Source organism: Schistocerca cancellata, chromosome 12, assembly GCF_023864275.1.
Source record: "Schistocerca cancellata isolate TAMUIC-IGC-003103 chromosome 12, iqSchCanc2.1, whole genome shotgun sequence".
NCBI lineage: Eukaryota > Metazoa > Arthropoda > Insecta > Orthoptera > Acrididae > Schistocerca > Schistocerca cancellata.
Window position 1 is genome coordinate 98,666,219 of NC_064637.1, and position 9,530 is coordinate 98,675,748.

General features: G+C 45.5%; 1 non-coding gene across 1 annotated transcript; it reads left to right on the forward strand.

The window, feature by feature from the left end:
• Positions 1-5,656: 5,656 nt before the first annotated feature.
• On the forward strand, positions 5,657-5,728 carry Trnai-aau (transfer RNA isoleucine (anticodon AAU)). Its single transcript has one exon. It is a non-coding gene; the product is annotated as a tRNA-Ile (tRNA).
• The last annotated feature ends 3,802 nt before the right edge of the window (positions 5,729-9,530 follow it).

The following is a 9,530-nucleotide window of genomic DNA, read 5'->3' on the forward strand; positions in this document are numbered from 1 at the left end:
GAAATTTAACCGACAGGAAGAAGATGCTGTGATATGCGAATGATTAGCTTTTCAGAGCATTCACACAAGGTTGCCACCGGTGGCGACACCTACAACGTGCTGACATCAGGAAAGTTTCCAACAGATCTCTCATACACAAACAGCAGTTGACCGGCGTTGCCTGGTGAAACGTTGTTGTGATGCCTCGTGTAAGGAGGAGAAACGCGTACCATCACGTTTCCGAGTTTGCTAAAGGTCGGTTTGTAGCCTATCGCGATTGCGGTTTATCGTATCGCGACAATGCTGCTCGCGTTGGTCGAGATCCAATGACTGTTAGCAGAACATGGAATCGCTGGGTTCAGGAGGGTAATACGGAACGCCGTGCTGGATCCCAACGGCATCGTATCACTAGCAGTCGAGATGACACGCATCTTATCCGCATGGCTGTAGCAGATCGTGCAGCCACGTCTCGATCCCTGAGTCAACAGATGGGCACGTTTGCAAGACAACAACCATCTGCACGAACAGTTCGATGACGTTTGCAGCAGCATGGACTATCATCTCGGAGACCACGGCTGCGGTTACCCTTGACGCTGAATCACAGACAGGAGCGCCTGCGATGGTGTACTCGACGACGAACCTGGGTGCACGAATGGCAAAACGTCATTTTTTCGGATGAATACAGGTTCTGTTTACAGCATCATGATGTTCGCATCCGTGTTTGGCGACATCGCGGTGAACGCACACTGGAAGCGTGTAATCGTAATCGCCATACTGGCGTATCACCCGGCGTGATGGTATGGGATGCCATAGGTTACACGTCTCGGTCACCTGTTGTTCGCAATGACGGCACTTTGAACAGTGGACGTTACATTTCAGATGTGTCACGACCCGTGGCTCTACCCTTCATTCGATCCCTGCCAAACCCTACATTTCAGCAGGATAATGCACGACCGCATGTTGCAGGTCCTGAACGGGCCTTTCTGGGTAAAGAAAATGTTCGACTGCTGCCCTGGCCAGCACATTCTCCATATCTCTCACCAATTGAAAAGGTCTGGTCAATGGTGGCCGAGCAACTGGCTCGTCACAATACGCTAGTCACTACTCTTGATGAACTGTGGTATCGTGTTGAAGCTGCATGGGCAGCTGTACCTGTACACGCCATCCAAGCTCTGTTTGACTCAATGCCCAGGCGTATGAAGGCCGTTTTTACGGCGAGAGATGGTTGTTCTGGGTACTGATTTCCCAATATCTATGCACCCAAATTGCGTGAAAATGTAATCACATGTCAGTTGTAGTATAATATATTCGTCCAATGAATACGCGTTTATCATCTGCATTTCTTCTTGGTGTAGCAATTTTAATGGCCAGTAGTGTATACTCCGCTAGCCACCAAGCAAATTCGCGCCAAAGTCATATTTCCCTCCGTCTGTTCCACTCGCGGATCGCGCGACAGAAAAACAACTGTCTGTACGCCTTAGTACGAGCTCTAATTTCCTTTATCTTTGAATGGTGATCATTGCGCGATTTGAAAGTTGGAGGTAACAATATATGCTCTACATCCTCAACGAAGATCGCATTTCTGAATTTAGTGAGTAGCCCCTTCAGCCTAGCGCTCCGTCTATCTGCAAGTGTTCCCCACTTCAAACATTCTATGAGATCTGTAAAGCTCTTGGGATGGCTAAATGTACAAGTTACGAATCTTCCCGCTCTTCTTTGGACCTTCTCAATCTCTTGAAGCCGCGCGGGATTAGTCGAGCGGTCTCTGCCGCTGCAGTCATGGACTGTTCGGCTGGTCCCGGCGGAGGTTCGAGTCCTCCCTCGGACATGGGTGTGTGTGTTTGTCCTTAGGATAATTTAGATTAAGTAGTGTGTAAGCTTAGGGACTTAAGACCTTAGGGGTTAAGACCCATAAGAACACATTGACACCGTTGCGTCAGACCCACCATACTTGCTCCGGACACTGCGAGAGGGCTGTACAAACAATGATCACACGCACGGCACAGTGGACACACCAGGAACCGCGGTGTTGGCCGTCGAATGGCGCTAGCTGCGCAGCATTTGTGCACCGCCGCCGTCAGTGTCAGCCAGTTTGCCGTGGCATACGGAGCTCCATCGCAGTCTTTAACACTGGTAGCATGCCGCGACAGCGTGGACGTGAACAGTATGTGCAGTTGACGGACTTTGAGCGAGGGCGTATAGTGGGCATGCGGGAGGCCGGATGGACGTACCGCCGAATTGCTCAACACGTGGGGCGTGAGGTCTCCACAGTACATCGATGTTGTCGCCAGTGGTCGGCGGAAGGTGCACGTGCCCGTCGACCTGGGACCGGACCGCAGCGACGCACGGATGCACGCCAAGACCGTAGGATCCTACGCAGTGCCGTAGGGGACCGCACCGCCACTTCCCAGCAAATTAGGGACACTGTTGCTCCTGGGGTATCGGCGAGGACCATTCGCAACCGTCTCCATGAAGCTGGGCTACGGTCCCGCACACCGTTAGGCCGTCTTCCGCTCACGCCCCAACATCGTGCAGCCCGCCTCCAGTGGTGTCGCGACAGGCGTGAATGGAGGGACGAATGGAGACGTGTCGTCTTCAGCGATGAGAGTCGCTTCTGCCTTGGTGCCAATTATGGTCGTATGCGTGTTTGGCGCCGTGCAGGTGAGCGCCACAATCAGGACTGCATACGACCGAGGCACACAGGGCCAACACCCGACATCATGGTGTGGGGAGCGATCTCCTACATTGGCCGTACACCACTGGTGATCGTCGAGGGGACACTGAATAGTGCACGGTACATCCAAACCGTCATCGAACCCATCGTTCTACCATTCCTAGACCGGCAAGGGAACTTGCTGTTCCAACAGGACAATGCACGTCCGCATGTATCCCGTGCCACCCAACGTGCTCTAGAAGGTGTAAGTCAACTACCCTGGCCAGCAAGATCTCCGGATCTGTCCCCCATTGAGCATGTTTGGGACTGGATGAAGCGTCGTCTGACGCGGTCTGCACGTCCAGCACGAACGCTGGTCCAACTGAGGCGCCAGGTGGAAATGGCATGGCAAGCCGGTCCACAGGACTACATCCAGCATCTCTACGATCGTCTCCATGGGAGAATAGCAGCCTGAATTGCTGCGAGAGATGGATATACACTGTACTAGTGCCGACATTGTGCATGCTCTGTTGCCTGTGTCTATGTGCCTGTGGTTCTGTCAGTGTGATCATGTGATTTATCTGACCCCAGGAATGTGTCAATAAAGTTTCCCCTTCCTGGGACAATGAATTCACGGTGTTCTTATTTCAATTTCCAGGAGTGTATATATATATGTATATATATATACAGGACAGGACAATCAGCCTCATTTCACATGGAGCCAAAGTGATGTTAAGAATAATTAATAAAGACTTGAAAAAGTAATAATCTCGGCGAGGAGCAGTTTGGCTTTAGACGGAATACGGGCACCAGAGATGCAATAGGGCTCCTACGAATCTTGGGAGAAAGGTTTATCGAAAAAGGAAGAGACCTATATTTGTGCTTCATCGATTTAGAAAAGGCATTTGACAATGTGGTTTGGGACAAGCTGGCGACTATTATGAGGGAATCAAGTCTGGCATAAATGTCTTACTTACCGTCGGACTCATAACCAGACGTCGAAGGCTCTTTAACACATGAGAGTTTGAGTCTGTAAAAAATCGGGGGTATGGTTACAGATATTTTCGTAGTCTATAAAACACGCTTCCTTACAAGTGCGTCAGTAGTAGAAAGATTCAGAAGCAGTCGGTTACCCAGATGTGGTGGAACCGCTCTTAGAGTTCAGTGAGGTATTGTAACCAGAAATGCGTAAGCATTTCGCTGTCGCACAACGGAATATTCCATTTCGCAAAAGCAGGCCCAACCTAGACGCTGCAGGAGTTGGGTGACTGACGTCGCGGTATATCCCCCACAGAAGCACAGAAGCCGATATCGAATGCGCATTTATCCCGCGAGGCTTCCAAGGCGGGGAGGAAAACGATAGCGGAGAAGAAAAAAAAGGAATAAAAAAAAGGGCGAAAGAAATGCCTGTTCCCGGACCCATTCCGACGCTTTTATCCGGCACGCTGGAAAAAAAAGGAACTTCTCGCCGGTAATTCTATGTGGAATCAATACGCGATATGAATACATGTATGCGTTCGGCATTTTTCATTTCTGCCCCCACCTCTGGCGTCAGCTGCCGTCGCCAGGTTACCTCTGGGAGGGGGAGGAGGGAAAGGGGGGTGGCAGGCGGAGGGTACTTCCATCGGTCGCCACTCGCAGCTGACGCCATAACGACAGGAGTCAACATATGTCCGATTTAGTCACTCATAACGATGCTCGTGGTCTCAGGGTAGCGTTCTCGCTTCCCGGGCGCGGCATCCCGGGTTCGATTCCCGGCGGGGTCAGGGATTTTTACTGCCTCGAGATGACTTGTGTCGTCTTCATCATCATTCATCCTTATTACGGTCGGAGGAAGGCAATGACAAAGCACCTCCACTAGGACCAGGCCCCCACAACCGCATGAGTGGTCGACTGTGAAGAGCGGACAAATTGAATAGCTGGGCGGCGGCCATTAGAGTGGTAAACTGACGCACGGAGTTCGAATGTTTATACATCGCTTTTGGTTATAAAATGCCTTCCCTTGAGTTAGGTCGCAAACATAATGCCTCATTTAATTACGTTACTACAATACACTTTTTAATTTATGAACAAACAGCAACTAGTCACTGTTTATGATTTTATCTTACGTACTACATGGAATCTGCCGTAGCTAAAAGTTATGTACTGGACCCCTAGCATTTTTCGTAGTTCATTTTCAATACATGTACGCAAAATGCATCAAAATACTCGAAGATTTGCCCACTATATTAATAGATATTTTCTGACTACCTTGCTTTAGATTTTATGACGAGAAGTGCGTTATATGTGGCATAGTGCTTTGGCAACTTACGACCAAATTATCAGGTTTCAACCTAACCTAGACCATGAAAACACTACCGATCAGCCAACTTTTTCAAAATGATCAGAACATACAAAATGGAATCTTCCCTCCTGACAGCGTGTAACAATTTTTGTAACAGCTGTGGTTTTGAGAAAGGAAACCTGCAAATAGATGCACAGACATTATGCTAATACCGTGTTACAAAAACATTTATTAAGCAAGTGCACTGACAAACAAAACAACTTAAAATATTCACATACCTGAGAAATGTAATATTCGTTCCTTTCTCGAATTTATTTGTACAATTAATCCCTGCACAACTCTTCACCATTGTACTTCTTTTGACTGGAATGTACAGACAGTAGAATTACGAGTAACAAATACTGTATGTACGCCCCAACAAATATACAACGTTGAATCAGGGTATTCATAAACAACAATACTACACAACACAACAGACTACAACCACTATAATGGCGTCCAGCCGAAGGTTCAAATTATCCCGCGACTGCAGCGCCATCAGTGAGTCTAGTTATTTTTACAAGGTCTTTGACTAGGACCTTGCCTAGTAAGGCGGTGCGGGTTTCCCGCATCGTTCCCCTACGCTCTGCCACGGAGTATGGGACTTCATCATCAACGGTTCTCTTATAAGATCACCCAACAATTTAGACTGAGGGCGGAGGCATGCTAGGGCCCTCTGTGTAGCTGTGCAAGGGCACTGTGCCAGGGTGGCGTAGTGGTTGCTGCATCTGTCTAATGAGCAGGAGACCTGGGTTCGAATCCCGGCCTTGGTACAAATTTTCATTCATATCTCCAGTCTGCTTGTACACAACACATATGTCTGAAACTTGAAAAGGTCTCTGGAACTAAATAGTTTCATTTGATGAAAGTATTTGTGTCTGAACTTCAGGCAGGATCCCCGTGTCGTTCGATACTGAGGGGCTATACCAATACAGTCGGAGAGCCCCTGCGATGTTGTTCGAATTTAGGAACAGGGCTTAAGCGTCAGTGGGAATTTGGATTTAGGAGGGAGGCGTGCTAAGATGGTCCGAGCAATTGTCTAAAGTCACTGTGCCAGGGTGGTTAGCTCGTCTGCCTAGTGAGTAGGAGACTTGGGTTCGAAACCCAGCTTTGCTACAAACTTTCATTCATCGCTTCAGTCTGCTTGTTTACAGCAAAATATTAGTTCAAAATGGCTCTGAGCACTATGGGATTTAAGATCTGAGGTCATCAGTCCCCTAGAACTTAGAACTACTTAAACCTAACTAACCTAAGGACATCACACACATCCGAGCCTGAAGTAGGATTCGAACGTGCGACCGTAGCAGTCGCTCGGTTCCGGACTGAAGCGCCTAGAACCGCTCGGCCAACGCGGCCGAAAAAATAATAGTCATCGGCTCCAACGTGCACGTTGGTTGCCCTGCAACACCGTAGAATATATAGTGCAACTACAATAAAACAGTTACCTACGAATGTTGCATAGCAAGTAATAGCAAAGAGTTAGAGCCGTTTACTTAATCTGCAGATGAGTCACCGAATTCGATACTTGGCACAGTGGTAAAGTGCTAGACTACAAATCCAAAGATCTGAACATCGAGCCCAGGTCGAATCTACGATTTTTATGTGTTATTCACTGCTTCCTTCACCTTCAACAATGTTTGTATGAAAAATGCTGAGTTGATGCACACCGTTCGGAATCCACATTAAACTGTAGGCCTCTCATGCAGATGTGTGAGGATGGCAACGGTATAGTATTTCCAACAAGACCATGCCTACTAAAGTACGGGGTGTTGGAAACAAACTTAGGAGTAATGTTTTCTTTACTTCTACTTAAGACACACAGTTTGACTAATATCAATTTTTCTTCCTGTTATAGTTGTTTCTGTGTAAAGGAATTTCCCTGGCTCCGCTGTACATCCTAGCACAGCAAAATCACTGTAGCGGAGAAACGAATTTGATGCTTTCCATTCAACTGTAATTCCATACGGAAGTTTGTCCGAGGGTCAAATGACGTTATGTTTATACGATTCACCTGTGACCCATTTCTTGAACGTGAAATTTAAAACTTCTGCTTACGTTTTACTGTATTAATCTGCTGCACCAGATTGGTCAACTAGGGACTGAATGGAAGGCTTAGACCAGCTTAGCGATTTTACGTAAGATCAAAATTTTTTCGGGTTCTCTGCCGTATCTTTTGATTAAGTATGACAGTGGTAGGTTTTGTGTGCTTCACGCATAGTTCTTTTCACACACGCACGAATTTCTGCTAATTTTGCCTTGGAAAACCGGCTAATGCCAACAGTATGAATTTCACGAAGAGTGCAATGTACGCTTACATCTGCATCTACTTCAGTGCTTGTCAAAGGGTTCAGCGAATCACTTTCAGTTTCTATCACATGGCAAAAATAAGCTCCTAAATCTTCCCGTGCGAGCTCTGATTTCTGTTATGTTATCACGATGATCATTTCTCCCTACGAAGGCGACAATCAACAAAATATTTTCGAGTTTGGAGGAGAAATTTTCTGACTGAAGTTTTATGAATTCCCCGAAACGGAAGACGCCTTTATTTTAATGATTTCAATTCCTACGCACTTCCCTTATCATATCCGCGACACTCATACACTTTGAAAGCTATTTTCTCTGACTCTATCATCGTTCGTTCACGAGCATTAAAAATGTTTGCCTGATTTTTCCTCAAAACTGAATGTACTATCCTCCATTATAAGAAGATTATGCTGAAATTCCCGTTGCGAACAGCGTATCTCAGTGCATACATTTATATAATGACAAAACTAACTGATGTTCACCGTGTAGGAAACTAAATCAAAACTGTTATTCAAAAGCCACTACCAAAATCAAACTATGCACTGCCCAAAAGAAACTGAAACACTGAAATTGCATAGTAATACTATGAAACAAACACTGTTTACTGGCCCACTAAAAAGCTGAATCACAAAGAAAATGTTTAGAATTTGCGCAGTGGAAACGTGAGATGAGAAACGAAAGAACGAACAAAATATGAGAAGAATCTCACTTGAAAAATTAAAGCATAATCAGCAGCAATAGGACAGCATGAAGAAATCGTGCCAGCTAAGATTTGCTGAAGTAAAACTACTGGGCGAAAGATTGATTTTCTCGTACTAAAAAGGAAAGCTTCATACCGGAAATGAAAATACTAAACCGTTCATTATAATGACAGTGCCGTATTTTAAACTCTTATTTCACAAGAACATAAAACTCACATAACTCCAAAAACTTTACTTTCTTTACAAAAGTCTTACAAGGCTACGCTTTTACGATTATGCAAACTGAAATGAATTAAACTGAAATGGTCTAAACTGAGGTGGGGAGGAGAACTGTTCTGTTGCAAGAATCGCTAACATTATCAGTACGTGCCAGAAAAAAATATTATTTTAAAAACAATTCGTAAGGAAAATCCATACTCTCTGTTCCATAAATGCTGCGTCTATAAGACCTTCTATGAGATAAATAATTTCTAACAATTTTCTTTATCAAAATCCTCCTCCAATATGGACTACGCCAAAAGTTCTGTCAGGTTACCCCCATGTCCAACACTCCAATACTCTACACTCTACAACTGAACCAAAGATACACAAGTTCAGAGATACTACTGTCACTGCCCTAAGACGACTATTTCACAGATGTCACAAGCCACTGTTTCGATCTCATAGCATGAATTTTCCGCTCATTCTGAAACTATCCGCAAGTAAATGTCCAGTCCAGCTTTTAAAGTCCACCTTTCAACCCGTCTCTTAAAAGCAGAAAATGGGCTCTTCTGTTTGTCCTTTTTCCTTGTCCTCCGTCAATCCTATCTGATAAGGATTCCTTACTGCAGGAGAGAATGAAAAACCATAGTGTACGCAGTCTTCTAAAAAGCAGACTTGTTGCATCTTCTAAGTGTTCTGTCAATAAAACGCAGTCTGTAGTTCGCCTTCCCACACAACATTTTCTATGTGATGCTTCCAGTTTCAGTTGTTCATAATTGTAATCCCTAAGTATTTAGCTGAATCGAGAACTTTTGAATTTGTGAGCCAGAGTATACCAGAAATTTAACATAATGGAAGACCTGACACTTTGTTTTGTTCTGTGTAATCTGCAAACAAGTTGCTCAGGTAGTCTCATAGATAGTGTATATAGATTAGGAACAGCAGAGGGCCTATAACACTTCCTTGGAGAATCACATTCATTTCTGTTTTATTCGATGACTTCCCGTCGGTTATTGCGAACGTAACGTGTATCCACAGGACATGTGGCCTGTAAATGAAGAAGTGTCATGATGATCTCTCCATTGTTAAAATATTCCGGAATAGTCCCCCATTCGGATCTCCGGGAGTGGACTGCCAAGGGGGAGGTTACCATGAGAAAAAGATTGAATAATCAACGAAAGGATAACGTTCTACGAGTCGGGGCGTGGAATGTCAGAAGCTTGAACGTGGTAGCGAAACTAGAAAATCTGAAAAGGGAAATGCAAAGGCTCAATCTAGATATAGTAGGGGTCAGTGAAGTGAAGTGGAAGGAAGACAAGGATTTCTGGTCAGATGAGTATCGGGTAATATCAACAGCAGCTGAAAATGG